The sequence below is a fragment of the Mauremys mutica genome, chromosome 3, assembly GCF_020497125.1.
Source record: "Mauremys mutica isolate MM-2020 ecotype Southern chromosome 3, ASM2049712v1, whole genome shotgun sequence".
In the NCBI taxonomy this organism is placed as follows: Eukaryota; Metazoa; Chordata; order Testudines; family Geoemydidae; genus Mauremys; species Mauremys mutica.
The window spans coordinates 80,248,313-80,264,727 of NC_059074.1; positions in this window are offsets into that span (position 1 = coordinate 80,248,313).

Sequence of the window (16,415 nt, forward strand, 5' to 3'; positions counted from 1 at the left end):
ATCAGCACGTGAATTTGGACCTTGTAGCCACCAGCTCTCAGGGTGTCATCCAGAGGGGTATATTTCTCCAGGGTTTGAGATCAGTTGTCGTGGAAAGCCGGGGTCCTGTTTTCAAAGGGCACTGTGACATCTACCATGATGATCTTCTTCCGGTCTTCGCTGGTGATGACGATGTCCAGTCTACTATTGAGGGGTTTGGGTTTTTTTTGTTTGCTCACCCTGCAGATGTGAGATTCATAAAAGGTTTGGGGAATCTCTTCCTATAGATAAAGGTTCCTACTCCTGCTTGGGACCTGAGCTTGGTTCTCAAAGGCCTCACAAAACCCCTAATGGCCATCTGCTTCTTATTGAACTTATCAAGGAAAACAGCCTTCCTAGTGGTGATTGTTAGCTCACAGAGTTGGAGAGTTTGGGGCCTTAATGGCAGACAACGCTTTCACAATGTTCTATAAAGATAAAACGTTTTTATGGCTGTAACTCAGATTTCTCCCCTTAAGTAACTTCCAAATTTTACCTGAAATCAGACCATATGCCTGCCAGTTTTCTTTCTGAAAGTGCATACTTGTAAATGGGAGACCATTCTCCACACTCTAAATGTCAGCAGGGCATTATCCTTCTATCTATATAGAGCTAAGCCATTTTATAAAACCTGTAAACTGTTTTGTTTGCAGACAGATCAAAGTGTTCCACCATTTGTACTCAGAGACTCTAAATGCATTTCCATGTGTATTATAGTGTGCTACCAAGCTGTCAACATTCTACCACCATCAGCATTTTGGCATACTCAGCTAGATCACAATCTATGTTGATGGCTCTCCTTAGAAATGTCCCCATTTCAGAAATCTGCAGAGCTGTTACACCGTCTTTGGCACTTACCTTCTTTATATACTATGCCCTGGTTACTGCCTCCAGATGTGATGCTGCAGTGCTGGACTCTATCCTCTCTTCAATGCTGGACTCTATTCTGAAGCCCTTTCCACCACCAGGGACACTGCTACGTGCTCGCTCTTGGGCAACAGGGCCCCGCCCCCATCCCATTTCTGGCCAGCACTGGCTGCGCGCTGCAGTGGCCAGTGAGTGCGGGCAGGTGGCGGCCCATTACATGTCGCCTCTGCTGCCGACTCATCGGCCCTTTGCATGCTCCTCCTCTTGCTGTCCTCTCCCTGCTTTGCTCCTTCTCTCCCCACCCAAGCCCTGCTGCTCCTCCTCTCTGAAGACGTCCCTGCAGTGTGCAGAGGCGGTCAAAAAAGCAAACAGGATGTTAGGAATCATTAAAAAGGGGATAGAGAATAAGATGGAGAATATCTTATTGCCCTTATATAAATCCATGGTACGCCCATATCTTGAATACTGCGTACAGATGTGGTCTCATCATCTCAAAAAAGATATACTGGCATTAGAAAAGTTTCAGAGAAGGGCAACTAAAATGATTAGGGATTTGGAACAGGTCCCATATGAGGAGAGATTAAAGAGGCTAGGACTTTTCATCTTGGAAAAGAGGAGACGAAGGGGGGATATGATAGAGGTATATCAAATCATGAATCGTGTGGAGAAAGGGAATAAGGAAAAGGTATTTACCATACTTGTTCTCATAAGATAAGAACTGGGGGCCACCAAATGAAATTAATAGGCAGCAGGTTTAAAACAAATAAAAGGAAGTTCATTTTCACACAGTGCACAGTCAACTTGTGAAACTCCTTGCCTGAGGGGGTTGTGAAGGCTAGGACTATAACAGGGTTTAAAAGTGAACTAGATAAATTCATGGAAGTTAAGTCCGTTAATGGCTATTAGCCAGGATGGGTAAGGAATGGTGTCCCTAGCCTCTGTTTGTCAGAGGGTGGAGATGGATGGTAGGAAAGAGATTACTTGATCATTGCCTGTTAGGTTCACCCCTTCTGTGGCACCTGGCATTGGCTACTATTGGTAGACGGGACACTGGGCTGGATGGACCTTTGGTCTGACCTAGTATGGCCGTTCTTATGTTCTCCATATCCTCCCCAAGAAAGCACATCCCACTCCCAGCACTGTGAGGAGAACCAGCCCCTGGTCAGAGCGCTCAGCTCCCCAACAGCCTGGCCATCAGGTTCCTTCCTTCCCCCACTGCCTTTGGCTGCACTGGTGCCCTGGGATAGCCCAAGACCCTCCTGCCTGGGGTGCTGGCCAGGAGGAGCCGAGCCCTGCATGTGCCAAAGCTCCACACAGCGCTGGCACAGGGAAGCCTCTCCGCCCCTCAGCTAAGCTCTGGAGTGGTTGTGGGGAAGCAATTTGCAGCCTGCTCATGCCCTGAACCTGCAGGCTTCACAGCAGCCCCCAGGGAAGGGGCTTAGCACCCTCTTCACCTGCCCCTCCCACCTGCCCTGGGTCCTCCCCCTAGGGAGCGTGGGGCTGCTCCTTCCCGTAGGCACCCTCCCCTGCTGAGACACCTCCCTGGCCAGGTTTGCTGAAGTCCCTGCAGTCAGGTTCCCTGGGCCCTGGTGCACCATGCATCCTAAGGGCTTAACCCCTTCCTGCCCATCTGTAGCTGGAGGGACCTGGTTTATGTCAGTGGCCAGCAGCTGCCTGGAGGTGTTGGCTGACTTTCGACACTGTGCAGGCAGGAAGGGACAAGCTGCTTCCAGCTACATGGGAGAGGCGGGAAGGGACAAAGAGATGAGCTCTGCAAAGACACGGGCCGGGTCATCCCTTCCTCCCCTGCAGCTGGAAGCAGCTCCCGTCCCGTCCCTCCCACACAGTGCTGAAAGAATGCTGCTGGCAACATTCTGGTGTGAACCCTGGCAGAAATCTGGGGATGGAGGGCATGTGACCCTCCCCCCCCATGTGTTGCCTTGGGAACATGTGGTGCCAGGTAGCAGGAGAGGCGGGTCTATCTCGAGGGCACAGCCAGGCATAGATGGCGGAGAGCACTGGGCAGGGAGGGTCATGTCGGTCAGTCACCTCCCCACCCACATGTGTGAGAGAGGTGTACAGGAGTATGTGTATGTCACCTCTTCCCATGGGAAGGGGGTGGGAGGTGTATGTCACCCCTCCCTGTGTGAACCCTAAAGCCTTAAAAATAAGAAAGTAAATAAAAATAATCCAACTACACAGTATTTCTTTTTAATGGTGGCTCAGTCAACTTAATGTTAATCTGAATGTTTCTACTACAGAGTTCTGCCTGATTGCCATTGAACTTGCTTGAATATGACTAATTTTACCAGGTGTCCTGTATTCAGCATAGGGAAATATGGTCACCCTAGTTCTACAGTATATCAGTAAAACATTGTGTTAAACTAATATCCATATATAGTCTGACTAAGGAAACTAAAATTCAGTGTTTCATTTTAATTGCAGAAAAACAGATTATTATGTTTTCTTATTGAAGAACTCTTTTTTTTAAATCAGGGAAAACTAGGATCCCTGCTTATGAATGCTTACTCCGGCATCAAGAGTATCTTTTAAATGTCCTTGAACTTGTTCTTTTTGATGGTTATTGTAATGTAAGATCTGCAGAACAGTGTCGGGTCAAGTCCTCTTGAATGATCTCTTACCGGGATACGATAGGGTTCTTTTTATAATATGCAGAATATATGAACACAACAGACTAAAGCAAAGAGAAAAAAGAAGCAGCACAGACAAACCACAGAAGCATGATGCTGAGAGCCATTGAACACTGTCAATTTTCCCGATACATGACAGTGACAGAAACCCCTGTGCTAACCATATCTGTGCTGATCTGCTGTGAAAATTTACTGTTCTATAGCTTTCAGAGTTTCTCATTTCTTACCTAGGGTGAGGTAATTTAGTGGCTGACCATTGGGGTTTGTTACAGAGCATGGGGGGCTACTGAGTGGTTCAAGGACATTTAAAAGATATTTTAACACTATCTCTAAATTATACCTGTGCTTTTTATCTAGAAAGGAAATTGTCAGTTCATACTAATGTCTGTGAGAGCCCAGGTAGGTCATGAATTTTGTGAATTAGCGATGAAGTGAACAAATGACATTTTTCAAAAACAAGATACTGCATCAAAATGTGTACTTTATTTATTTTTACAAATGTAACTTCAGTTTTAATTACATGACAGCACTTAATATAATAGAGATAAATGTATTACAGAATCATCTGACCAGATCCTGGCCTACACTCCAGCCCCTGTTATACTGCCAGAGCAGCACAGAAAGATCAAAAGGTGAGCTGAATGGGCAGCTGGAGATTCCTTAAGCATGAGGGAATCCTGAGCAGACATAGAGGCAGCATAACTGGTTCTATGTTACCCATTCCAACCCTAATTAAGCAGGTGTAGGAGGCGGCATGGCTGGAGCACTCTGTACTCGGGCAATCCATGGCTGCTGTAACAGTCCCTCAAGAAACATTTAAAGCCATCATAATTTACAGCAGCCCCAAGGCTGAGGGTTGAGGGACCACAAAAGTGATGTGAAAGCACCTTTGCATCCCCCCACTTCTTAGTTCCTTCACTCAGTGGAACTCAGCTGGGTCTGAGGGCTGCGGGCCAGAAGTCTAGCGGTGGGAAAGATGTAGAAGGACACCACAGCTAGGTGTAATATTGTCTGTTTGGCAAGTAAACCATTCAGAGCCACCCCTAGAAACAGCAGAGACTTAACTTCTCATGCTCTGTCACTAAAGTGAAAGCAGCCATGTGATCCAGACGTCAAACGCAGTTTCTGACTGAGGTGTAGGGGCGGTATTGGATTGTTCTGACGAAGCTCAATACTGTCAGGAACCTGTCCATGGGAAGAGATGCCCTGGATGTCAAGAAATTCAGACGTCCCTATGAATTCAATGTTCTGAACAGGCGTTGGTTCCAGCTGTGCCAGCTGAAGGACCAGGTTAAAAACAGAGAAAGTGGTGTCCTTATGGCTGTCATGGAAAAAACGGCCAAGCATTGTGTTTGGATCAGAACAAGCCTTTATTGAATACAAGCGTGCAGGGGCTGACAGCTATAAGAGCTGCCGCCCTCCCCCCCCCCCCCCCCCGGCTCAAGGAACACACAAGCTTTTAAAGCTTAAAACCACAAATAAATTACACATACTTTCATCTTAATTACCTTATTTGGAATATATTGCAAAATCAATACAAGGTTCAAAAGCAAAAAGAATAATTATATTCCCTTATTTGGCCTTTCCTGTTATTCACAGTCTGGTTCTTTTGCGGTTTGACTTTTCTAACAATACTATTGTGGTTGTATATTTCTTAAGCTTGGCTATTGCAAATTGTTCTGTCTGGGGACTTTTCCACTCCACCTTCTCATGCCCCTTACACACAGAAAGCCATTGTTCCATTTTGGGGACTTTCCATTCAGCCCCTCATACATGGAAACATGCTCGGCCAATACTTTAGGCCTTTAGCTTGACCAGAGTTTTACGGCCCCTTTAGGTTTTCCTTCACATGGCAGACAACACCTCCTGGTAGGATCAACATTTGAGTAGCCAATTATCAAGGTACAGAAATACCATGAGAGACTGACAATGCAGATGAGCCGTCACTACTGATAGAACCTTCAAGAACATTCCTGAAGCAGAGGAGAGGCCAAAGGGGAACACTCAAAACTGAAAATGATCCTGGCCCCCTACAAATCTTGTGAGATGGTGTATCACTATATGGAAGTACGCATCTTGGAGGTTGATTACCAAAAACCAATCCCATAATCTAGAGAAAGAATTATAGCTACTAGATCACCATCCTGAACTTCTGAGAGCTCGTGAATTTTGTTTAGAATCTTAGCTCTAGAATTGGTCTCCACCTCTATTCTTCTCTGGCCCAAGGAAATAGTTGAAATAGAAACCCTTTCCCCTGTATTGAGCAGGTACCAGTTATATTGCTCCTAAATAAAGAAGAGTGTTTAGCAGGGGCTCATGAAGAGGGATAGGGAAGGGGAATGAGGAGGAAGAAAGGAGGTAAAGTTATTGGTATAGACCAATTATATTACTTTCAGCATACATTTGTCTGAGGTGATATGCTGGAAATGGAAGAGTCTGTTTCCAAATGGGGAAAGTTGGCAAAACAATGAAACTAACAGGCTAATGAGAGGGGGGAATTCAAACCTTCAGTTGTCCCATCAAGACTGGTGCTTTGATGATGACACTTGTTGCGAAGCCACGTCAGATAGGTTAGAAGCTCTCTTCCTCTGAAACCTATGTATGTTCCTGGGGAGTTCCACGGGTCTCTAGAATCCAGAGAATTGCACAGGGTGGGATCTTTGACTTCTTTGCAATTTGCTGAACTTTGGTTTGTTTGCAAGAGTACGGTTGCCTAATTAGCGTAATGTAGCCTTGGAATCTTTAAGGATATTTAATGACCCATCATTGTTCCCTGAAAACAACTTCCATCCATCAAACAAGAGATCCTTGACCATATTCTGGACTTCTCTGGGGAACCAGGACAACTGTAGACAGGAAGCCCTATGCATCACCATCACCATAGAAATGGAATGGACGTTGGTGTCTGCAGCAACAAGCACTGCCTGAAATGATGTTCTTGCCGGAAATTGTCCCTCAGCACTGTCCTTCAGTGGCCTAGAATTGTTCCCTTTGATCTGAAGGAAGGTGTTAAATAAACAAACTAAATTTCCTGTTGTTAGTAACGTTGCACTTGGCTGTCCACGCTTGGTAAATTGCAATGCAGAAAAGTTGATGAGTAGGACTTCCTTCCCAGAACATCCAAGCGCTTTTTATCTCTGTCATACAGGAAGAATTTATAATGGTGTTGTTTGCCCTACTTGTTCACCATATCAGCAACCAGGGAATTGGGAGGTGGGTGGGAGAAAAGGAATTCAGAGTCCTTGTTAGGTGTATAATATTTCTTCTCAGCCCTCTTACAAGTGGGTATCACTGTAGCTGGGGTTTGCCAGATGGTCCTAGTGAGTTCCAGTAGCGCTCATTAAGAGAGATGATGTTGCACAATGTAGAATGTCCAAGAGCTTGTTTTGGGGTTCTCCAACCTCCACAAGAGGTATCTGCAGAGAGTTTTGCACCTGCTTAACAAGGACCTGGAAATGCCAAAAATCATTGGCCATTGATGGAGAGAGTAACATCAGGATCTCATATGGCAAAGAGGGTGAGGTGATGGTTTGTGGGATGGCTTCTTTGTCTGCCCTGGTCTCGGGTTCCTCAAACATTTCCTCCTGTTGCTGGGGGGCAGGGGAGAAGCTTGGATCTCCCTATTATCCCAGTGGGATAGGGTCAGGCTCCTAGAAAACTGCCAATGATAGGCTGCCCAGGAATCCCAATATGGTGATTGAGGCCCATATGCAGAAGGGGTGGCATCTGGAGTTGCTCCCACCAGGAGTGATGAGGTCCTGAAGAATCTTTCCTGCCCCTTCAGGGGAGGGGGTTAATGTAAAGATGTATTGGAGAACCCTGCACTGAAACGGAAGAAGCAGAGGGGATGTCATCATCAGCATCCTCTTCTTCTTCTAATGGAGAAGCTCCCACAGAAAAAGGGGAACAATAGTAATGGGGATGCAGAAGGATCCAGAGACTGAGAAGTTCTCAATACCAAAAGATGCTCGGTACCTGTGAGTTCAGCAGTCACCACCCAGTCTTTCTGGTGTATGAAGGCCTGAGGTACTGAATGGTGCTGAGGTGCCGAGTGGGGTTGCGGTACCAAGTGTTTGTCCTTGTCCAATGGTACCGGAGGCTTAAGGCACTTTGAGGCTGGAGGTTAGAGTCTTATATAGTATCACAAAACTTAGTAAGGTCATCAAGAGAGAAGTCAGAGTTGATGGTACCAATCTTCTATGTTTGGTGCTGTCCCCATCAGGGCACCACCCCCACCCCCCAGATCTTCCCAGAACCCTGTTCAGCCTTACAGTCATGTTTTCTCATGTCCTTTTTACTGGAGGAGTCTTTCCCCTCTATGGTACAGAACCTTGAAAGTTGTTGATCTGGCTGGACACTGAGGTCTTTTTGAGGGAAAAGCCTTGGGAGGGGAACTAGATCCTCTTCTGAGAGGATTTGAGGGGGTGGGGTCCAAGGATTTTTCCTTCCTAGGAGACTGTTGCACTAAGGTGGAAGGGGTGCTAGAAACTCCCAGAGACTGATTTCCAGGGGGTCCTGACCTAGTCCAAAGCAGTGCAGAGGGAACGCTCCATTATGAGTCGTCAACATTTGACTTCTCGGTTCTTCTGAGCCCTATATTTCAGAGCTAGACAGAAGCTGCACTTCTGCAGTACGGGCAACTTGCCCAGCAGCAAATGCACTTAGAGTGTCCATCACTGACCAAGATGGCCTCTTTGCACAAGAGGCAGTATTTAAACCCCAGTGAACCAGGCATGCCTCTCACAGGGAGAATTTCCCACAGAGGGAATATAAAGTCTCTATAACCGAAAAAGATTTTTTGTTTGTTTTTGTAAAACAACACTAAACTAACTACAACTAACAAACCAGCTAACTAATCTAAAGAGAAGCTCTGTAGCTGCCAACGTAGGCAAGAAACGGACACACTAGCTGTGTCTCGAGCTGAGGTGGTTAACAAGGAACTGAGGGGGTGGTTCACCTGTGCAGCCTGGTATAGCCTCGGTGCGGGGCACGAGAATACCATAGCCCATGAGCAGGCTGAACGGATACTGATATTGAAAATCTCCAATCAAGAGCGTATGGCCCACATGCGCACCCAGAGTGATACTACTTGAAGATGAACCTTCTTTCTTGTGGAAGTTTCATTGCAAATGAAAATCAATGCAAAAACCTCAAGTTTTGCAGTTTTCACACAGCCTCAGTGAAAACAATGGGATTGCTAGGAGAAGAGTATGGAAAAGTCACATCAAATTAAAAGCCACTAAAAACTGCCTTCCCCCTTAACTCCCTCCCTCTGTAATTTGGAAGATGAGAGCCTCATGAAAGAGAAAATAGAAATCTTTGATGGAGTACTTCACTAAAATATAGTGCTGGATCTGACTAATACTTATGCGTGCTAGAAGTCCATTTTCTTTCACTTTGGTGAAATTATCCCCATAGCTGCTACTTACCTATGTAAGGGTTCACAGGACTGGGCCCAAAAAACTATTGTTAATGAAAGCAAATTATTTTGGCTGAAGGATAATAGCTCTCTGATGCTTTGGCTTATGGCTTCATGCTCTGACAACAGTACCACAGTTTTAGTTTTATTTCCCCTCTGGCATCATACCTGTGACACCTGAGACTGGCTTGGGACCTGGCATCACAGCTTCAGGAAAGTGAAGAGCAAGAGGATAATATGGGAAGGGCCAGCCCAGAGGGAGGAGGCATGACTTATTCCATCTCAGTGGACTAGCATCACAAAAAAAATTATTATAATGTCATAGAGACGTTGTTAACAACATCAGCAAAATACAAGGCAGAGCGTTGGTGCCAGCCATGCTCATAAATATATGTTTAGCACAGCAGCTATAATAACATGCATATCATCACACGAGAACAAATTCCTGTCACATTGTTGGAGGTAGGAAAAAAAATGCTCTCTAAAATGCCTCACATGAAAATTCAATGCTCCCATTACCGGAGAGTGCAGCTCTCACAGGACAAATAAGACTACGGTCTGAAAACTATTTTAATAAATCAAAACTAAATACATGACTGTCTAGATTCTCTTTAAGGGTTTATTTTGACTTTGGCTTGGTGTTTTGTAGAGCAGTGTACAAGAGCATTTATTATATCGTGCGTATGTGTGTGCGCGCGCTTATAAACACAACAGGCAGAAACAAGTAGCACTTGATCATAGCTTTCTCTGATCCCAGCCAAACTGCTCAAAAGCTTCTTCTAGTACCTTGTCTTGCTAATAAAAATACTATGGGCAGAATAAGTGAGGAGCAAGCCCCTCCTTTAAAATAAGAAATGGACACCATAGTCTGCAGAGCTGGGGTGGCATCTGAGCCATGGCCCAACCGCTTTTAAGCAGATATATGGAAAATAGAGTTACCACTTGACTGGTTTTTGACCGGGCCACTTTTAACTCTTTTCTTGCCAGTTGCCAGTCAAAAGATGTAATTTGCCAGGTTTACTTGCTGCATGCACATGCGGCTGTGCACATCAGAGCTGGACGCATGCTGTACCTGGCACCCAGCTCTCCCTCCATGTGCTCAGCATGTCATCTCCCAGAACCTCACGTGCCTGCTGCCAAAACTGCAGCGGCTCCTCTCAGTGTCACAGAAGCCAGCTGGGAAGCAGGACTGACCAGTCACCAAAGGGTGAGGCTTGCCAGCAGGGATGGGTAAGGTAAGAAGTGGGGTGGGAGAGGCAGGGGCTTCTGGGAGGGGACAATGGAGGGGCTCTCTCAAGAGCAGAAGCTCCTAGGAGGGTTGGGTGTAGGGGTTCATAGGCCAAAGGGGGTCAAGTTGTTAGTGGGTCAGGGTACTTGAGAGAGGAACTGGAGGGGGTGTAAATCCATGCCCCCCCACACACACACAGTGGCACTCCACAACCTCAATGGATACAGTATGGGTGGTGTTGTGAAGCACTACTCTGGGATTTAGGAGACCTGAGTTCTATTCCTAAATCTGCCATTGACCAGCTATGTGAACTGGGACACGTCATTTTGACTCCCTGTCCCTTGGTTTCCCTTCCTGTCCTTTGTCTGGCTTGTCAGTTCAGGCCATAAGCTCTTCAAGGGAAGAGCTATCTCACTATATGTTTGTCCTGTGCCTAACACAATGGGGCCCAGTTCTTAGCTGGGGCTTCTAGCCTCTATTAAAATACAAATAATAAATGTATCTCTAATTGGTTATTGTCTGATGTGTTTGTACTTGTCATCTTCGTACACCGATTAATAAAAGATATATTGATAAAGGGCCAGATTGTGAAACCTTTACTCACTTTGGAACTAAGAGGAGGAACTGCTATGCAATGAGCCCATTCATGGGAGTAAACGCTCACCAGGGGAAGGGGTTCAGAATCTTGCCTGCCCTGCCTTTATATATTATGCTATTATTGAATTTAGCATGTCAAATGTTTATTTAGTGTATACGATTACTTACATATTTGTCTTTCTGGAAATATATACATGTTACTTCTGGTCAGAATCAAGTAAGGGAACATGAACAATTCTTATATGTATTTTTTTTCCTTTTACTATAGTCATTTAAAAAATTAAGCCTATATTCATCCTCATAGTTTCAATTTGTTCACTCCAGTCTGTTTTCTTTTTGTATCGAGGGAGTCAGAGCTACAAGCTTCACAAGTCAGTTCAGATGGTTTTCTGCAATTTCTCTTTGTAGTGCTCTTTGAGGTCAAATCCATTACAGCGTGTGCTCAGACTGACTTTGCACACTTAACTCCACTGGGCCTACTGTGACATACTCAGCAGTTCACCTGAGAACCTGTTATTCATAGATACAGGAGATGTTAAAACTGATACATTAAAAAAAAATCTGTTTCATGCCTGCTCTGTACCCTTGTGACTGAATAACCTAGTGCACCTTAAAATGGTCTAATAAACAGCATACCATTTTTATGACCAAGATAAAAATGATTTTAGTCATTAGGTATTGCCAGTACATCCAAAGAGTATATAATTATGAGTTGTAAAGGCCATGAAGTTTAGCCTCTGTGGCCCTTGCTAAGAGCTACGGCTACATGATCTTTTGCTTCCATATCATGCCAGTTGGGAAAGTAACATACATCCACAGATAAAGATGTGTAAGCATCTGCAGCTGACTTCTAAATTGAAAACATGGAGCTATAGTAACACTTTTTTTTTACTCCCCCTTGTACATTAAGTTGGGTAAACTTCTATGTACAGCAGGGCTTTTGCTTTTTCTAATGCTTGAGCAGATTTAAAATACATCACTGACCTTTTAATGGACAGACAATTAGACTCAGATACCTGTAATTTGGCTCCTAGTGGCACAATTCACTAGCTTTTCACCTTCAGAGATCATTTTTCACATCCAGTTAAGACTGAGGTTATTATGATGGTTTGGAAGAAAAAGCCAATAAGAGAGGACAGAGAAGGCATTAAAACTCCTCTAACTGGCATTTGGTCTGTCAGTTCTCACTAGACTTCACAATTTGGTGGTCTGGTAAGAATCCCAGCTGATTTTAGACAATAAAACCATGTGACCATGATTGTTTTCCCATCTGCTTGTGGCCAGCAGATTGAGACTTTTTCTCAAGTGTGGACCTTGGTCCCAACATCCAAAACTTTATTGCCTCTCTATTAAACTACTGCTTCACACTCTACATGAAATATGCACAGAAGCTGAAGATAAGAAAGCTGCTACATTCTGCGCTAAGTGGTGTTTCTTGGTATGAGCACAACACTTGTACTCAGGGATCAGCACTGGCTACCCATGAGTTTCCACGAAGAATTTCAAGTATTGGTGTTAAACTATTATCCCAAAATGGCCTGAGGTCTGCCTAACTGACAGACAGTCTCAGGGTCTTTCTACACTGAAATTCAAAACCCACAGCTGGCCTGTGCCAGCTGCCTCAGCCTCCCGGGGCTCGGGCTATAAGGCTGTTTAATTGTTGTATTGATGTTCAGGCTCAGGCTGAAGCCTGGGCTCTAGGACCCTATGAGGTGGGAGAGTCCCAGAGCTTGGGCTGCAGCCTGAGCCTGAACCTCTACACCCAAGCCCTGCAATCCCAAATCAGCTGGCACGGTCCAGTCATGGGTTTTTAATTGCAGTGTAGACATATCCTCTCTCTGCCCAGGCATACTGTTGCAACTCTATTAACAGAAGTGTTCCAGTTGGAGTCTCCTCAGTCTTTGTCCAGTAGAGATCTTGAAGAAATTATGGTGTATGAACACATATAATGATTGTATGGTTCTGCACAAGGGGCAGAGTTAAGGGTACACAGACACCTTTAATTTTGCCATATCCTGACTTTATTTTGCAATGTTGAGGAGGTTTGGAATGCCTGGTCTGGGCGTGCCATCCAGCTTTAACACTAGTTTCATGGCTGACTCAGTGAGATTCCATGGGCATGAATATAGGTAATTTCCAAGAAAAAAAGATTTTTTTTTTTTAAAATCAGTGACTTTAGATGTTATAAAAAGCAAGAGGGAAAGTGTGTCCTTATCACACGTACTGTAATGTACTTTCTTTAAATATTCTATAAAGGGCCTTTGATTTTCAATCAAAGGTGCTTTGTATCTCAGAGGTACAGTACAGTAGCTTGATTACCATTGTGTCATGGCATTTGCTACAATAATGACTTTTTTTGTGAATGACTGAGTCAATAAGCACATAAAATTCTCATATACTTTCAGCATCTGTGTTATTGCTGCCCTTCGGCTGAAGTAATTATACCTTTTTCCTTTCAAAAATTTTACCCAGTGTTTTCTTTTTCCTTATTACTACTGCTCTGACTAACATTTAATTACTCAAGCACTGCTTGGTTTGGTGAGTCGGCTATCTATTGTTTGCCTCTCTGTGTTGTGAAAAAGAGGATTTACAGATTAGCTGATTAGGGTGACCAGATGTCCCGATTTTAAAGGGAGAGTCCTGATATTTGGGGTTTTGTTTTATATAGGGTCCTTTTATTCCCCTCCATACACTCCTGATTTTTCACACTTGCTATCTAGTCACCCTATAGCTGATATGCAAGGATTTGATCAATCACAATTATCTAAATTCATAGACCAAAAAAAGGGTTTTTTTGTTTGTTTGTTTTTGTGGAACTTGCATAGGATTGTTATATGAAAATATGTTTAACCTAATTTACTCTTGAATATTGAAGTTTCCATATAAATGCTATGACAGGGCATAAAAGCATTTCCTGGTCCCCAGTACACAATGGGGTAAACTTCATCTTCCCTTTCCCTTCCTCTGGCTCATATGCTTAAGACTCATATGCTTAAGAATGAGAATATCTATGGAAAAGAAGATCAGATAGTTATGGCTCAGAACCAGGACTCAGGAGATAGGATGTAAAGCTATTTTAATAACTGATTTCTCAGTTCACTGGCTACTCTGAAAAAAAATAATTTTGGATCAACACAAAAATGGAAGTTTTTTAAAATGTTTAGCAAATTGAAAGGTCAAAAAATTTCATTTTGGGTCAAAGCATTTTGTTTTGATTGAGCTATTTTTAACTTTATTTTTCTGATAAAATTGAAGAAAATTTTGATATGAAAAGTAATTTCAAATCAAACTAGGGTGACCAGATGTCCCGATTTTATAGGGACAGTCCTGATTTTTGGGTCTTTTTCTTATATAGGCTCCTATTATCCCCCACCCCCGTCCCGATTTTTCACATTTGCTGTCTGGTCACCCTAAATCAAACACTCAAATCATTTCATGTGAAAAATGCCAAAATGAAACATTTTGACTGAGAATTTTGAGGGGAGTTGGGGGGGACAGACTCAGGGCTGGCTTTAAGCTGATTCACCCGATTCCCTGGAATCGGGCCTGCACTGAAGAGGGGCCCACACCTGCACCTAAGGGGGACCCACTCCGGGGGTCTTCGGCGGCATTTCGGTCATGGGGGGTCTGCTCCGGGGGTCTTCAGAGGCATTTTGGTGGTGGGGGGTCCTTCGGTGCCACAGAAAACCTGGAGCGGACCCCCCACCGCCGAAGTGCTGCCAAAGCCCTGGACCGCCACCGAGTATTCCAGTCGGGCCCCGCGGGTCATAAAGCCGGCCCTGGACAGACATATGGGAGAGTTACATGAACAACTCAGCAAAATCAACATGAATTCACAAAACATTTCAGTGTTGCTGAATCTGCATTATTTGCCATAAAAAGGTTGAGATTAAAAAATTCGCTCAGTTCTAAACTGAACTCATTTCCTTGCTCTGCCACAGACTTCTTGTGTCACTTTGTTCATGTCATTGCACCGCTCTGTGTCTCAGTTCCCCGTCTGATAAATGGGATAATGGCACTTGCTTTCTCCCACCTTCTGTCTGTTTTGTGTACGTTAATTTAAGCTGTTCAAGGCAGAGACTTTCTTTGTTTGTGCTGTACAGTGCCTCGTACAGTGGGACCCCAACCTCACTCTCTAAGCATTAATATAATACATATATTAAAAAGTCATGATGGAAAGCCAAGGCCCCATACTTAAGCCCCGGTTCAATAAGCTAATTAAACAAGTGCCACTGAAGTCAATAGAACAGCAGTACTTGAGGCATCTTAGAGACTAACAAATTTGTTTGAGCATAAGCTTTCGTGGGCTACAGCCCACTTCATCGGATGCATGCAGTGGAAAATACAGTAGGAAGATATATATATATATATCTATATATATATAGATATATATATATACACACACAGAGAACATGAAACAATGGGTGTTACCATACACACTCTAATGAGAGTGATCAGTTAAGGTGAGCTATTACCAGCAGGAGAGAAAAAAACTTTTTGTAGTAGTAATCAAAATGGTCCATTTACAGCAGTTGACACGAAGTTGTGAGGAACAGTGGGGCGGGGGGAGGAGCGGGACATAAACATGGGGAAATAGGTTTACTTTGTGTAATGACCCAGTATTTATTTAAGCCTAATTTAATGGTGTCCATTTTGCAAATTAATTCCAATTCAGCAGTCTCTCATTGGAGTCTGTTTTTTAAGTTTTTTTGTTGTAATATTGCGACTTTTAGGTCTGTAATTGAGTGACCAGGGAGATTGAAGTGTTCTCCAACTGGTTTTTTAATGTTATAATTCTTGACGTCTGATTTGTGTCCATTTATTCTTTTACGTAGAGACTGTCCGGTTTGGCCAATGTACATGACAGAGGGGCATTGCTGGCACATGATGGCATATATCACATTGGTAGATGTGCAGGTGAATGAGCCTCTGGTAGTGTGGCTGATGTGATTAGGTCCTATGATGGCGTTCCCTGAATAGATATGTGGACAGAGTTGGCAACGGGCTTTTCACATCAACCACACTATCAGAGGCTCGTTCACCCATTGTTTCATGTTCTCTGTGTGTATATATATATATCCTCCTACTGTATTTTCCACTGCATGCATCTGATGAAGTTGGCTGTAGCCCATGAAAGCTTATGCTCAAATAAATTTGTTAGTCTCTAAGGTGCCACAAGTACTCCTGTTCTTTTTGCGGATACAGACTAACACAGCTGCTACTCTGAAACCTGAAGTCAATTTAAAGTTGGGGCACAAGCTTGAGTGTCTTGCTGAATCGGGGCTTTACGCTCCGAGAGATTGATTGATTCCCAGCCTGAGATAGTTTTTGTTTTCCTCTTTGTTTTGATGCGGGCAAATATATAAAGATTCTCGCTGTCTGAACAGACATCACTGCCTGTTGCTGTGTTTTGCTTCTGCTCAGTAATCCCTCCAGGTTACAAAGGTTGCTAAATAACTAATTAAAACTTTTACATCTGGCAATTGGACATCTCCAGGGACTGACTACAAATCCTTTCATTTACAGTTTCATGGCCTGAAGTATGGCTAAGGCTAGTAGCAATTTTGAAGTCATTACCATCTTAGCATTGTCTGGTTGTCTTGTTCCGGTTTCTATGGGGCATGTATCAACCTCA